Raw genomic sequence first — 16442 nt, forward strand, 5'->3', positions numbered from 1 at the left:
CTGCCACTTTATAAAATACGGGACTACTCATTCCAGCCTCATTTCCTTTCTGGTTCATCTCCTTGCATTCTTGCCGGCGGCGGCGAAGGTTCCTGAAGATGGAGTCTAGACTCTAGAAACCAGTACAAGAACTATTCCACCGCCTGTATCTTTTTTTAAAGGATTCCACCGCCTCTATCTTGGTAAGAGTAGGTGAAATTTTTGAATCGAGCCCTTTAAACTAGAAGGGAGGTAGTGGTACTCTAATAGCTAACCTTGTTGTGATGACTAGAGAGGACATTGCACACAACTAGAAGGGAAGTAGTTTTGTGTGAAGTCAATGTACCTCTACTTTGACCAAACTTACAAAAAAAGGTACATCAACATTCACAATGTCAAATCAATATTTTATACTCATTATAAAACGTAGTTTTTATACTCATTATAATCAGTATTGTAGATATTGATATTTTTAGTATAAATTTGGTCAAAAACTTTGCAAACGGTTGACGGAAGTAAAAAGGACCAGAGGGAGTATCATGCATGCGGAGTAGGCAAAAAATATTGCTCATTTATAGCTGGTCGAAGTCTCAAAGGGCGCGACCGCGCGAGGGAGGAGAAGGTCGTGGGAGGCGTGACGGTTGAGGGAATTAAGTGAAGTTACATCCACGCGCCGGCATGGCGTGCGAACAGGCAGGAGCTATACTGTCAGGCCTACAATATGGGTCTAGAATACATGACATCTAGTGGGTCCCGCATAGTACTCGAGAACTCTTTGGGGGCTTGCAGCCATTTATCCACCTGGCAAGCCAACAACCCCATGCCGTTCGCAAGGCCTACTCGTCCCCGTCTTCTACCTTACAATAGTTCGCTCCCAGTCGTCCCGTCCTTTCACATTACACCAGTTCAACTTCTCCTAACCCTCCACCAAAATCCAAGGCCTCCCAAATCTCCATGGTCACCGCTGAGTACCAGGTTAGAGCCATCACCGGCGATGAGTTCATCCTCATCTACACCCAGGATCTGCGACGGTGACAGCATGCCTTGCTCGCTTCCTACGCATGTGCAACAGTTCAAAGGATGAGTGGGTCGCTGGGCTAGATGTTGAGTACACCATAGTCCTGGAAAGCGAGAAGATTCTAAAGGAGGCAGAGAAGAAGAAGCCCGCTGTGATCCAGGTTTACGTACATAACGTGTGCTTGGTCTACCACATATGCCATGCCGACGTTGAGTTCCAGGATTTTAAGAACTTCCACAAGGACGAAAGAGTGAAATTCGTTACTGTAGACTTTAGGAACGACACGGATGCCCTGGGTCGGACAGGCCTCGTTGTAGGACAGCCCTTCGATCTCCAGAAGGCAAGCCTGGTGTCCTCCTCTCAGCCTTCAATGCTGACCCTGGCAGCTGCCATGATTGATCCTTCGTAGGCTAAACTGAAGAAACCTCACCATGAGTTTCATCATGCATGGGAGTCGAGGACAATAGATGAAGATCACATCCTGTACGCAACAATGGATGCCTACCTTTGTTTAAATATCTACAAGGGTTGGATGAAGAAGCAGAGCCCAGTGTCCGGTTCAAGCAAAGAAGCGGCGGCGAAGAGGAAGAGGAAGAGGGACGAGGACGTGGACTCGGACTCCGAGTAAGGTCGCAGTGCCGTCGCTCATGCTGGTTCTACTACAGTGTCAAGCGGACTATTTGCTTAGTTTTATTTCAGGGGTGTGGTGTGCTAAGCCCCCAGCAGAACTATGTTTATGTTCTTTCTTGATATTTTAACTTTATGTTCTTTCTCGTTATTTGAACTCTTTAGTACGTACAGTAGTACTTGTACTATCTCTTACTACTTTTCTTCTTGTAGTTGGTACTACTACTCGTATCTTCGTGTTCCTACTATACTTGATACGTTCGTACTGGTAGTATAATTTGGGTTTGTCGATTTCTGAAAGAAGTTCGACGGAGCGAAGGAAGAAGATGGCAGAGAAGCTACCCCAGTATTTATATTAGGGTGGCAGGGTGCCCATGATATATCTTATGAGTGTTGGGTGTGGAATGTAGTTCGCCGGAAAAAATGGATCGTGTCCGGGGTTAAACGGATGGCGGGGTGGGGGTGGGGAGCATGGCAGCGGCAGGCAGTTCAGGGGAGGGCGGGGCGGCAGCGACAGGCGGTTAGGCGTGTGGCGGGCTGAGAAGATGAACAGTGCATCAATTTTAGAGGTTGAAGAAGCCCTTCTAGCTATCCATGTTGCATCCAACGGCTCACAAGAGTCGACTGGCCCAAATTGCTCCTTCAGATTGCAGGATCCATGTGACATTCAAGGTCTCGAAGGTAGATTCCGCGTCTGCACCCGGTTTGCGGTCTCGGCGCGGGCGCGACCGGCTTCCACCACGACAACCACCATGCGCGCCTCCTCCGCGCGGGCGGAGACGACAATGACACGCTAGTTCCTCCTCGCCGGCGTGCTGGAGCATGCGCTCGTCCTCCTCTTCATACGCTGCGTGCATAGACACGGCTCCACCAGCTGCTCGCGTTCTTGGCAGCGCGGCAGCATCGCGAGGAGGGACTGCAGACGACATGAGCGGGCGAGCCTTCTGGTTCATGGTACAGGGATGGCAGCGACAGGGCGGTGATGGGCGAGAAATGGTTGGCCGGAGCAGGCGGGCGCCGGCATGCACAACGACGGCGGCGGCATATTGATGAGTGCGCGTATGGGAGCTTATTTTAGTTTTATATAGGGTTGGTCAAACTTAAAAGAAACCGTACTAGTACACGTAAACATTAGACTGAGGCAGCTCTTACATTAGTTACCACAGCCATGATACAGAATCCTGTGCAAGCACATGAACCGCGACCGCGCAGTCGATCGTACGGTGCGTCACCGTGTCGCGCTCGAAGGACATCCACCGAAGCTTTTTGTGTGTGTGTGTGAAAACAATCCCTGAATATTACTCAACTTTTTTTCTTGGAAAAGTTCTTGACGCTAAAATATTTCCATATATTTGAATTTAGCTCCAGTTTGTGTTTATTTGGATTTGGACATTTTAGGTGCACCCTAGTTTTTTTAATACTTATTTTGTGTGCGTGACTGAGAGAGAACGTGCGTATGTGTCCATATGTGTGTTGTGGCGGAAGGGCAATGTGGAGACGGTGTGCGTGTGATAGAAACATAGAGAGGTGTGAATGTGCAAATGATCATGGATGAGTGAGACATAGACAGATGCCGATACATTGTGTATACATGAGAGAACGGTCTTCTATTTGTACTTGTGTGTGTGTGTGTGTGAGAGAGAGGAGCATCCGTAACACAACAACCATCTCTCTCGATGCGTCCGTCCCTCGAACGATCGCATGTATCACATGCATCAACGCACACATTTTGACACCCTCACCCGGCCGCTGCCCACCTCAAGGGCCGTACATCGCTCTCTATCTCGCACGCCCAATCTCTTCGTGAAAACCCTATTTAGCATGTAGCTTTCCGTCACATACACAGACATTTCTCTCCATAGGTTTGATTTCTCTCAATACCTGACACACACACACACACACACACACACCGCACACGCATTCCCCCTCCCCCGAGCACACAATTCATCCCCATCTAAGGCTATATGGCGACCACTCTCGCTTGTGCATCTCTGCACCCCAGCATGCACAACACCTCAACCTTCAAAGAGGGCATCGAGGAGACCGAAGACGGCGACCACACCGCACTAGAGAATGCGGGGCCATTTGGAAGCAGGATGATGTGACGACGACTGACTGACTCCCCCCTCTCCCGCACAAAAATACCAATCCCTCTCTCTCCCACACAAAATTATCAATCCCTCAACCCACGAGATCCTTCCCCTCTCGTCCATGTTTTTCCAGCTCTCTGATCAAACCTGTTGTCTCTTCTCCTTCCACGTCTACATAATCCGGATGCACACACATCTCACGTATATTACATGTCTCCATCTATCTCACAGACCTAACTTCTTCCTCACTCTTTCTCTCTCTCTCTCTCTCTCTCTCTCTCTCTCTCTCTCTCTCGTTAGGTTTGTCTCCTACTCTCTTGTCCACATACACACAATCTTTACTTCCCTATCTGCTCCATCTTCGCAAGCTCTCTCTAAACATTTCATTCACACATTGGGATGTGTTCAAAATGTTGCTTTTATAATGGATGATGTAGAGTTATGGTTGGTTTTGTTGCATCCTACAAAGTAATAACTATGAAATGCATTTAGGTTCTCATTTGATTGGGATTATGTGAGTTTGAGCATATTGTGAAGTACTATAGACCTCATATACATCTTGGAATTCAACAATGATTGTAACTATTGAACTGTATAGACCATTACATTCGAAGTCAGTAGCCTAGTATATTTATTTCACAATTACAACAAATGACTAATTCACTACAAACTAAGAAAATAAATGTGTATTCCGTCCATTTTTATTTATGTCCGTGTATTAGCATTGGTCAAAGTCAAGTTTTGTAAACTCTCAGAAAGTTTATAACAAAAAAAATTAACATATACAATAACAAATAAATACCATTAGATTCATTATTGAATGTACTTTCACATCATACATATTTGTTATGGTAATTGTTTATATTTTTCTTTAAATTTGGTCAAACTTTAGGAAGTTTGACTTCGGTCAAACCTAATATGCAGTTAATAAAATCTGAGGGAGTACTAGTAATTACTAGTACTACTCGCTAGTTGCTTAGCCCAATCACCCAACATGCCACACGGGGAGTTCAGTGTCACAAAATTTTGAGGTCGGCGGGAAAATCCCCCGCGACCCTAATTCGAGTAGTGCGAAGTTACCATCATAACCTTTGGAACAGCTCTACGGATTATAATTGGTAGGGGCCTGTTTTCGTAACTTCAGGTTCACCCTACCCAGCCAACCCCACCCCGGCACCCAGAGTAGTACACCTGAATACTCCCCATTTTCTATCCCCACACCAAAATAGACTTCTCCATGGCAGCACAGCCTTCGTGCTCCTCCCCTTCTCCATCGGCACACTCGTCCACCGCAGCGCATCTGCCTCATCGACGACCTCGTACGCCGCACTGGAGTCGGTCTACCGTCGTCGTCGTACGCGGAGCCTCTTCCCCGGCACCGTCTTCCACGGTCTCGGATCTTCTTCCCGAAAGCCGACACCAAGCGCAGAAGCACCACTGTCGTGGACAATGAACTGACTCCTGTTGCACACTGTGATGCACAGAGGCCGCCGCGACCATCGTTCTCCTCCTTGATTGGTAATGTTTGAATCACTTAGCAGTACACGTGCAGTTCCAATTCTGTTCATACCTACCCTTCAAATTTCCTTGTTCCCATAAATATAATTGGTTATAGCCTCCATTGTCCAACATAATATCAGCTTGTAATTGTGCGTCGCTCCTGTATCGCGCTGTGCTTGGGTAGGTTCTTCATCTGCAACCAGTAGTGTGGCAAATGATGGAAAGCTTTTTAGAACTAGCAAGATGCCCATGCATTGCACGGAACATCAAGAGGCATTTGTATGAGTAGTTTATCTTGTAGGAGAAAAGGATGAACGAGGGAAGGCCTTATTTGCAAATCTGGAGAGGGGTGTGGGTATCTTTCTGCAAAATTGCCATAGTTTCCTTCCTATCCGTCGGATATAAATCGGACGGCCTATATTGCAGGATGGCAGGCACACCATCATCACCAACTCTGTTTTTTTAAAGAAGAAAGTAGAAAAAAGAGTAGAGAGTAGAGAAGTAGAGATAAATATTACTCCCTCCGTCCCATAATATAAGAGCATTTTTGACACTAGTGTAGTGTAAAAACGCTCTTATATTTTGGGACAGAGGAATATAAAATAAATATAACAGTAGGGAAGAGAATAGAGATAAATATTAAATATAAAGTAAATATAACAGTAGAGAAGAGAGTAGAGATAGGGAAAGGATCGCGCGCGCGTGGGAAAAAGCGGCCGGGCGCGCGCTACTTTTGGCGTGCGGCGTCCGGCGCGCTTTATAAAATCCAACGCCCTCCCACCGCTCTGTGCCTGGCCACCGCTCTCTCCAAGCTCTGTGCCTCGCCACCGCTCTCTGCCTGCTCTGCGCCTCGCCACCGCTCTCTACCCGCTCTGCGCCTCGCAACAGCTCTCTCCCCGCTCTGTGCCTCGCCACTGCTCTCTCCACGCTCTGCGCCTCGCCACCGCTCTCTCCCCGCTCTTTCTTGCCTCGCCGCCGCCGCGCCACCATGCTGCCGCATCGCTGGGAAACTTGGGGATACCGTGGCGTCCGTTCGTGCCCCTCCGGCGGCTTCTCCGCCGAGATCCGGTTCCGCGAGATGCGCCTCGGCCTCGGCAATTTCAACACCGCCAACGAGGCCACCCGCGCGTACGACGCGGCGGCGTGGCGCCTCTGGTGGCCTCATAGAACATTGAACTTCCCCAACGTGTCGACGTGGGAGCGGGCGCAGGAGCTCGCGCCTCTGCCGCGGCTTATCAGGGACGAGGATCGTCGCGACAACCGGAGGCGGGAGCACCGTCTCGGCATCGCCGAGATGGACGAGGAAGCCATGGCACTATGGCGCCAACGCTTCCCGCAAGACATCATCAACAAGCGCGAGTTCTACGCGCAAAGGAGGGCCGAGAGGGAGAAGAGGAGGGTGGAGCGAGCCACCTATCGCGAGGACAAGCGTACGCGGAAAGCTGACGCTCAATTCAACATGACGCTAGGAGCAGCGTCGCCCTGGGAATCCGACGACGATCGGTATCTTCACGCCTACATTTAGACATCGGAGGAGGACATCACCGAGGAGGAGTCGGACGACGAGGAGTAGCTGAACTATCTTTTTTTATTTATCTATGTTATATTTATGCTGAGAACTATCTATGTCTCTACTCTCTACTCTCTATCTCTACTTCTCGGTCTCAGCACTGTAAACGCTTTTTAAAGCGCCGCGCATTGCGCTTCTGTTCGAGATGCTCTAACATGGTAGACGAGTGCTTTAATGTTGCCCACAAGATGCCTGAGTATTACTAGTATATTTTTCTTGCCATGTTGAGATTTTAAAACCACGAGTGCGAACATGCAGAGGAGCAATGAAGACCAAACACGGGATATTGGGGACATCTTCAAGGAGGGTGGCAAGTTAAAGAGGAGCTGCACCAAACCTGTAAAACGAGCTTTGGTAAGTAACACCCTTTCAATTACTTTCGTTTAGCCTCGTGTTCTTTGATGTGTATATGTTGTACTTTCTATTTCTCTTAGCCTCGTGTTCTTCGATGTGTAATAAGAGGAGTCTTAATCGTCCTAGTGCTTTCGTTTTTAGCTTGATGTGGGAAGTGGGTGTTCTCACCTTGTAGTCTGTTTTTATATGTTTCCTTTTGAATTCACTTCTCTGAGTCATGTTTATCTGGCTTCTACTAAATGGATCTGGGTTGCTCTGATTATTGATCTAAAAAAGAAATAACTTAATGTCAGGATGCAGTTCCTGCGAGGAGGGAAGTATGGTCAACCTCGAGATCATGTTTCCAAAATGAGGCTGGATTACACACAAGGTGCCATTTCCCTAATGATGTTGGATTAGACACAAGGTTCAAATTCCTAGATGATGCTGGATTACACACAAGCCAGGTGGAGTCATCAACTATTCGTGTCCTCGTGGCTCTAGTAAAGGCTGAAAGAAAGCATGCAGCAACCCTTGAGAATGTAGCTAAGTTCCTGAAGAAGCGAAAAGAGCAATCAGATGCTCTCTTCACCCAAGCCAAAGAAGAGATGGAAGAAGCCAGAAAGAAGGTAGCAGAGGCAGAGTAGGCTAGGTGTCTCCTGCTATCTAAAACTGTTGTCAATACAAATTTTCCTTCATAATAGCTAGGTTCAAATGTTTACCCAGTTAGTATGCCTGTTGTGATGTCCGTGCATCTATTGATGTGGCACATAATAATTTTTTTTCGGGTCATGTAATAACAGAAATTACTTTCCAAACAATAACAGACGAAGCATTGGACATGGTATAGTTCACACGCAAGCCCAACATTCCAAGTTCAACTTCCACATCGAACTCATGTTCACAGATATCTACACATTCATAGATAATGTCCACAACCATGATTCACTTAAAAGCCAAAAAAATGTGAGGAGAGTTATAAATAAAGAAAAACCTCTAGTTCCTACTACCAGTGCGAGCACAACAAGTCAAGACCATGCGCAATTAAAATATATTTTGGTCTTTTTTGACTAATCGCAAATAACTTCTGGAAGCAGGTATAATTTCTAATGCCGGTCGCGGCTGGGGTCGACGATGTTTTGAGCCAAACCGGGCAACACACCGGGTGTCTATGCCGGTGACGCGGTGGTCATAGCATTCGTGGGTTCAGAGCGGCGGCGGCTCCCGTGGTCTACTATTCCTTGGTGTCAGCGATGGCCGCAAATGTGTTGGCCACCTCCGCCAACATGTCGCGGTTCCGCCAACGTTTGCATCAGATGGCGCGGCCAACCACGGTGCACTGGATGCCGTGGTCCCCCTGTGCCGGCGTGCGGCAACTGGCCACTCCTCCGCGAGCAGGCTTGGAGCGTCGAGTTGATGCACCAGGGGCTAGCTTGGAGCGGCGGCTTGCTCCTCCGCTTGCCCACCTGCAGCCTCGCCCATCATGCTGACGGCCTGGGGCGGGGAGGGAGGTGGGGTAGTGAGTTGCCTGGCTTGTCGGGGCACCCAGCCGACCTTTTTGCCGGAGAACTCGTCTTCCTGCTCACCGGATGCTATAGAGAGTGTGGAGAAAATGGTGCAAGGAGGATATGGGGAGCAGCGGTGTGGTGCAGTTCTTGCCAGGCGTCTGGCCTCGTTTAAATAGCGAGTGGGCGAGAGGAGCCAGCCACCGACATTGTGTTCTAAAATGCCAGCTGGCTCATGAAAGGACGTGTAGCCGGCACACGCACGGATTCAATGGAGGCAGGCGGGGCAGTATGAAGCCGGTTGCATGTGGCGAGGAGGCGTTTTCACCCTGGCCTGCAGCGAGTGGGGCCCTCTTAGCCGGCGCACTGATTCAATTCCTGCGCTATGAGAGGTTGCGTCCGTGTCAGAGCAATCACTCCCTCCAGTCCTTTTTTGTTTGGGTATAACAAAATCTCGTTTTCCATTCACATTTTACAAGTAAAATTCATGGACAAACTTTGACCCAAAATACGATGGGGACTAGTAAACCAGGACGGAGGTAGTAGTTTTTTTATCAAAGAAGGGTTTCCCCTTCCGATTTTTATTACTGAAAAGCCAACATCTAAACCATAGTATTTGCCCTAGAACTACCAGGTTCAACATCTCGCAACATAAACCCATACAACCATACGCCAAGGAGGTAGTAGTTATGGATTTCATTTTCGCTCCATACCAATCGTTCTAAAAACTAGTTAAGTACATATAACGCGCCCTTGAAAATCGGAACTCTTACCCCACTAAAAAACGATATTTGAAATGTGGCAACTCGATCTGTGGCAACTGGCAATCCACCGCCTCCAGGTCATTCAGCTGTGGTCCCGACCATCAACTCCTACGGATCAAATTATCATGCGAGATGACTATTCCTACAAAGGTGCACTCCACCACGTACCCGGTACCCGCGCATGCAACAATCATGCACCTAGGGTTTTAGGGTTTATTTGTTAATGATGCCTTTACGTAACTCTCATGCGTGCGAGACATCGAGAGACCGACTGCGTGCGTGCGCCTCTTCTCTTTGTATATGTACTCCACCGTTTGTCGGGTGTCCAAAAAATTATACAGTAGTAATAACTACTAGCAATGTGCCAATGCGTTGCCACACAATCAAAGTAGATTAATACATATTCATTGATTTGATAGAAAAAAGAGTCTACTTTTGAAATACGTGTATCACTAAAAATATATTATGTTTCACTCAAAATATATTCCTTTGGCGGTTTTGATGAGATAAGGGAGGAATTTTGTTGGTTTTAAGATTCAAGAAGTGGTATATCTCTAATTTCTATTCTTACTAGCAAGATGCCCATGCGTTGCACGAAACATCAAGATCTTGTGGGAGAAAAGGATGGACGAGGGAAGGCCTTATCTGCAAATGTGGAGAGGAGTCCAGGTAAATTGCCATAGTTTCCTTCCTATCTGTTAGATATAGATCGGACGGCCTATATTGCAGGATGGCAGGCACACCATCATCACCGACTATGCTTTTTATAAGAGTTCGAGATAAAAAACAGAGTTGGTGATGATGATGTGCCTGCCATGCTGCAATATAGGCCATCCGATTTATATCTCACGGATAGGAAGGAAACTATGGCAATTTTGTGAAAAGATACCCACACCCCTCTCCACGTTTGCAAATAAGGCCTTCCCTCATTCATTCTTTTCTCCCACAAGATAAACTACTCATACAAATGCATCTTGATGTTCCGTGCAATGCATGGGCATCTTGCTAGTTGTCGTAAAAAGCCCATGTGTGTGTGTGTTGTGTGTGTGAGAGAGAGAGGGAGATAGGAGGAGGACGGAGTGCATGTGTGAAAAAGATAGAAAGAGTGTGTGTGCTAGAGGTATCAGCTTAAAATGAGGCAATAGTGTGTGTGTGCACGATCGAGAGGGCGTGTCCCAAGAAGGAACGAAAAATCTACATAGATACAAGGAGCGCGAGAGAGACATGTACGCGATAGTGGAAGCACGAGTGTGCGGGTGTATAAACCTATCTGGAGGCTAGTCGATCAATGATGTGAGAGAAATACGAGTCGGGGTGCGAAAGCGAGAGTTTTGTGTGTGTGAGAGAGAGAGACGATAGTCGGGAAGGGGAGTGGAAGCAGGAGATGTGTGTGTGTGAGAGAGAGCGGGGGTGGAGTTTGTCTGATCGGTAAACAAATGAATAATGTCATTCTATAACTGGGATGGAGACGGAAAGGAGACCGCAACAAATGTTGTGTCTGCAGGAGAGAGTAATTTTAGTGGTATGAGTCATATCTAGAGACATATAGGCTGTGTGAGAGAACCCCATAGAGAGAAAGACAAAGTGAAAGACGAGTGAGACATTGTGTGTGGCGGTGAAAAAGAAATCTTAGGTACCTAGTGATACCAGAGAATGGTAGAGAAGTGAGAGATAATGAAAACCGTGTAATGTATAATGATAGGGAGAGTGTGATACTTCTCAAGGGAGACGTCGAGGGACCATGTTTGCAAAGATAGGAGAAACATGAAGTGAGCGTGCGGGTGAGCTGGAGAAAAGAGAATGATAGCTACATGAAGGAGCATGCCAGAGAGATGGGCGTGAAAGGAGTCAACATAAAAGGGATTCAAATATTTGAATTCAAGATGATGATGCATGTAACTCATACTCGAACAAAAATTGATCTATCAAACATGCATACTCATATGAATTCACGCGCATCTATGTTATATAATATGTAGATATTACTGATCCATACATTTTAGTAGAACATAATTTGGTTTAAGTTTTTTTGAATTTAACCTTACGATTTTGATATCATTGTATTTGTAAATCATATTATATACATATAAAGGAGCAGAATTCTTTGTTGTGCTTTTGAAAGTATATATAAAAAATGATGTATATAGAACTTTATTTGAATTGCAAATGGATCCTGGCCGAACAAAAATAGAATATGAACCAGATTCGAATTGAGTTGGCACGGTAAACGTGCACTCTTGCTCTGCAAAAATTTGAACGAAGCGGGGAAAGTCGCAGTAACCGCCTGAAACCAAAATCTGCGAGATGGAAATTACTGCCTATCCCTGACACGCAAAGCCTATCGGCTCGATTTCTGTAGGTTTTGATAGGTGCAGGTTTGTAATTTCACTCGAACGTGACATAACTGCCTCTCACCCGGATTCATACACAGTGGGCGCCAAAACACAGTGTCTCCTCAGCCGAAATGGACTCCCTCCCTGATTCATACACGGTGGGCGCCAAAAACAAACTCTCGTCGGCAAATATTCGGTGTATGCGAGATTACCATCCTATCCCCAACCGACTAATATTGCTGTGACGTAGGAAATTTAAAACGGGGGCTAAGTTTGTAAATTTCCTCGCATTTGGGACAAGCGCGCCCTGAAGACATGGTTCCCCCCTTCCTCTCTCCCTCCATTTCCCCATTCGTACTCCGTGTGCGCCAAAACAGCCTCTCCAACCCAGCCTCCTCTGTCCGCCACCCCATCCACCGCCGTCCTCATCCACCATTGTCGGTGTACAAAAGTAGGGGCTCTCCTTTTGACCCCTTTACTTGTGCACGGACAGTCGGAGCCGCGCCCGCGGCCACACCGAGCAGGGCAGAAAGAGGGGAGCCGGAGCACAAGGCGATCAGAGCAACGCCAAGACCAGAGACCACAAAGAGCAAAGGGGCGAGGCGGACTCCCCCGGCAAGACCCTTGTCGGGCCACCTCCGCGGCCCCGGCAAGAGCCTTGCCGGGGCAACTTGCCCGACGCCAGCGGGGGCGTGCCACCCTTGAGCCCAAGGGTTTCCAACAACCACATTGGAACCAAGGCTCGGGAGGCACCTCCGTGGTGGCATGCAGATCTTCGTCAAGATCATAAACACACGAGATCATATGAGGACCAGAAGACGACGATCCTCGGCGGGATCCTAGCCGAGGAAATCCACTAGACCCCCGGCAAGACGCTTGCCGGGGGCCACAGCCAGGACCGCATCTGCCAAGACTCCTCCTTACCTCGCCGGAGACCAGCACCGCAAGCCCATGCCTGCCGTCACTCTATCTGGACAGAAACCAGCCTCCTCAACCGGCGCCATGCCCGCGCCTCCCGAGGGAGCTTGTCGTCGCCCCGTTCCCTGCTTCCCGGAGTTCTTCACCGCGAGGCCTTCTTCGAGCCATGGCACGCCAGGGTCTTCGTCGCCCCGCCTCCCTCGCCTCGCTGCCTCATCGTCGCGCCAATAGCAGCAGTTCGCAAGCCCGGGCACCGCTCCTCCTCTGCGCGTCCGTCGTTTCTCCTCGATCCCCTCTATTTCACCTTGCACCGAGCGACAAGACACGCTGTCCTGCGTTCACCCATCCTCTGCCTCGCGCTAAGCTCGCCCGAGCCTCACCTCCAGGACCCCGTGCCGCCGGAGCAGACCAGCGCCCGCCATCGCCGGCGACTGTCAGGACCCCGATTCTAAGTCACACTAATCTAGCCTGTAACACCTCATATCACTTTGTGGCCTCAAGCATGGTATTCCCATGGGTGTCGCCTTACCATGGCCCGGGACCGTTTGCGCCTTTTGGCTCACGTATATGATAGTGTCGCTAGCATCCATATGACAAAGAACCCAGGCCGACATGACTAGTCGTGAACCCAAAGTGGCACTAACTTACGGGGACAGGCATACATGAATCAACATCGAGCATGTCGGTCAGCAGTGTGCGAATCCGGGCTGTAGCACTGGGCTAACAGGACTCCGGTGAACCGGGCTGTAGCAGGCTAGGCAGGACTCCGGATGTCACCGCGTGACATTTCCCCCAAGGGACAGACATAGGAACGAAGTGAATCACATGCCAGCCAGTCAAGTGTTCCGGAGCAGTAGTGTTGGGCTAGCAGGACTCCGGTGAACCGGGCTATAGCAGACTACTATGGCTCATGGAAGCACAAGACTACATTTTCCCATAAGAGAGGCTACCAATGATAAACAACTAGGTTGTCGGATCCCACACATACCGAGCATTTCAATCATACACACAATATGCTCGATATGTGTAAATACAACATGGCATCACAACATAACTCTACGACTAAAGTATTTATTCATTAGGCTCCGAGGAGCCAAGTATTACAAACATGGGTCTCATGGCCCCAACATACAGAGCATACAAGGAACAAGCACATGCGGAAGCTTAACTTGTCTAAGTACAGACAACTACAAATGAAGAAGGTTGAGAAGCCTGACTATCTACAAGACCCTCCCAAGGGTACAAGATCGTAGCTGAGGTAACAAGCTAAACGTCGAAGTCCACGCGAAACTACTAGCGAGACTGACGTCTCTCTGCAAAACATAAAATAGGCAAACGTGAGTACAAATGTACCCAGCAAGACTTACATCAGAACTAGCTACATATGCATCAGTATCAACAAAGGGGGTGGTGGAGTTTGACTGCAGCAAGCCAGCTTTGACTCATTGGCTATCCTAAACTATAACTACAAGTAACTCTTTTGAGGTGGCGCACACGAGTCCACATATTCACCATATCAATACACCACTATGGATCTGCTCCCGTCTCCCTACGAGAAGGCCATCCATAGCACTCACGCTTATCTTGCGAGTTTTAGAGTATCCACTTTCACTTGTCTATGAACTGTACAGGCAACCCAGAAGTCCTTTACCGCGGACACGGCTATTCGAATAGATGATGCTAACCCTGCAGGGGTGTACTTCTCCACACACGCTCTCGCCACTTACCGCCATGTACACGTCATGTATCTCGGCAACCTTCAAGCGCAAGCCTGGCGAGGGTGTCGGCCACGGCCTACCTAAACACTCAAGTCTCTAGTCTGGGTTTATCGCCTATTCAGGTTCCATCCGTAGGGAGTCCAGCCGAAGTTTCCACATACGGCGCCGAACGATGTGAGCAGGGTTCCCGAGACACCAAACGGGCGCTCGGTACACCGTGCCACATGCCTACCGCATCACAGCCCACCCCGCGGGTCAGCGCTAGGCACGGCCTCCAGCATACTACAAACACCAGAAACTACTTGCAACTCCTGGACAGAGGACAAGGGTGGTTAAGAAGCCGAGAGGGTCCATTGGTTTCGGGCCCAATGCGTGGTAGTAGTTGTTCATGGATCACAAACACAGAACTCAGTTCCTGAGGACGGCTACAATGAGACAAACCACCATGTACTCCTACATGGCCTCTCACTGCTACCTTTACCAAATCGTGTTCACACACTTAGCTCACACACAGTAGGACATGTTCATCACCATTCCAATTCATTCCCGATGAATCAGACCTGACTGAACTCTAAGCAGTAGCAGGCATGACAAACAAGCATGAATGAGTAGGCACATCAGGGCTCAAACAACTCATACTCATGCTAGTGGGTTTCATCTATTTACTGTGGCAATGACAGGTCATGTAGAGGAAAAGGGGTTCAACTACCGCAGCATGTAACAGTTGAATCGTTGTTGTACTAATGCAGTAAAAGAGAGCAGGAGTGAGAGAGTGGGATTGTATTGGAATGAACAAGGGGGTTTTGCTTGCCTGGCACTTCTGAAGATGATATAACTCTTCATCGGTGTCATCAAACTCATCATCGAAACCACGTCTACGGAGAGGGGACAAACACCAGCAACAGAGAAGGAAACACAATCAATGCAATGCACAATATGATGCATGATCATGACATGTCAATATGCTATGTGTTGGGCTAATGCAACTAAAACCAGGGTGGTTTGAGCTTATTTGAATCAAAGATTCAAATACAAGCCTAAACTATGAACTCATATAAGTGCATTATCATGTTCCATCTAAACAGCAAGGTTAAAGTGTTCTGACATGCATGAAACTAGTACAGATGGAAAGATGGGATTTTTCTGATCAATTTTCATATATAAATCTTTGCATTTGGAGTTACAGATTAATTTCTATGAATTTTTGAAGTTTGTAGTATTTTCTAGAATTTCCTATATAAGAATAATCCAGTAAAGGCATTACTGCGTCAGCATTGCGTCAGCAGGTCAACTGCGCTGTCCAGGTCAAACCTGACCAGTGGGACCCACTCGTCAGTGTCACAGTTAGCTAACTAACTAAATTAGTATTAGTTTAACTCCTAATCTAGATTTGACCAGGGGGCGGGGGCCACATGGTCAAATGGGTCAAAGCCACCGGCGACATGACGCCGGCGAGGCCCGAGACGGCGGCGCGGCTCGGAAGCATAGCACATGCAACGAAACGAGCGGCGGTTTGGCTTGGCGTGAAGCTGGTGCTCGTCCGCATCGAACGGAGCCACCAGCTCGCGTCGGAGTGGACCGTAACGACGGCGGCGATGGCAAGCGCGGCGGCCGAAGCTCGGACAAACTCGGCAACGACGCTGCGGTGCACGGGAGGACTAGCTGATGGTGGTGTTAGGTTTCTGGGAACATGCTGAGCACGTAGCAGTGCTCGTACGCGACGGTTGCTAGCCTATTCGCCGACGACAACGAGCGCGGCGGCAGTGAGCTCTCGGGTCCGGTGGCTAGCACGGCTAGAGCATGCAAATGAACGCGGGAGAAGGGGGAAGATGGCGGGGCTCATGGCGAGTCTTCTGGTGCGGTCGTTGAGCTCGGGGAGGCGGAGACAGCGACAAATCGACGGGGGCGATCCTCGATGGCCGAGGAGGGGAACAGCGGAGCTGGCGGCATCCAGGACTTCCGGTGCCTTCCGTCTTGGTGAGGAGGAAGAGGGGAACGAGGCGGGGCTTCTTGGCACGTCAACGAGGCGTGGGGTGGCTCGTGGTCGCGGCAGAGCACGGCGGCGCCCTGTGGTGCGCTCGGGAAGA

This window comes from Triticum aestivum, chromosome 4D (genome assembly GCF_018294505.1).
Source record: "Triticum aestivum cultivar Chinese Spring chromosome 4D, IWGSC CS RefSeq v2.1, whole genome shotgun sequence".
NCBI lineage: Eukaryota > Viridiplantae > Streptophyta > Magnoliopsida > Poales > Poaceae > Triticum > Triticum aestivum.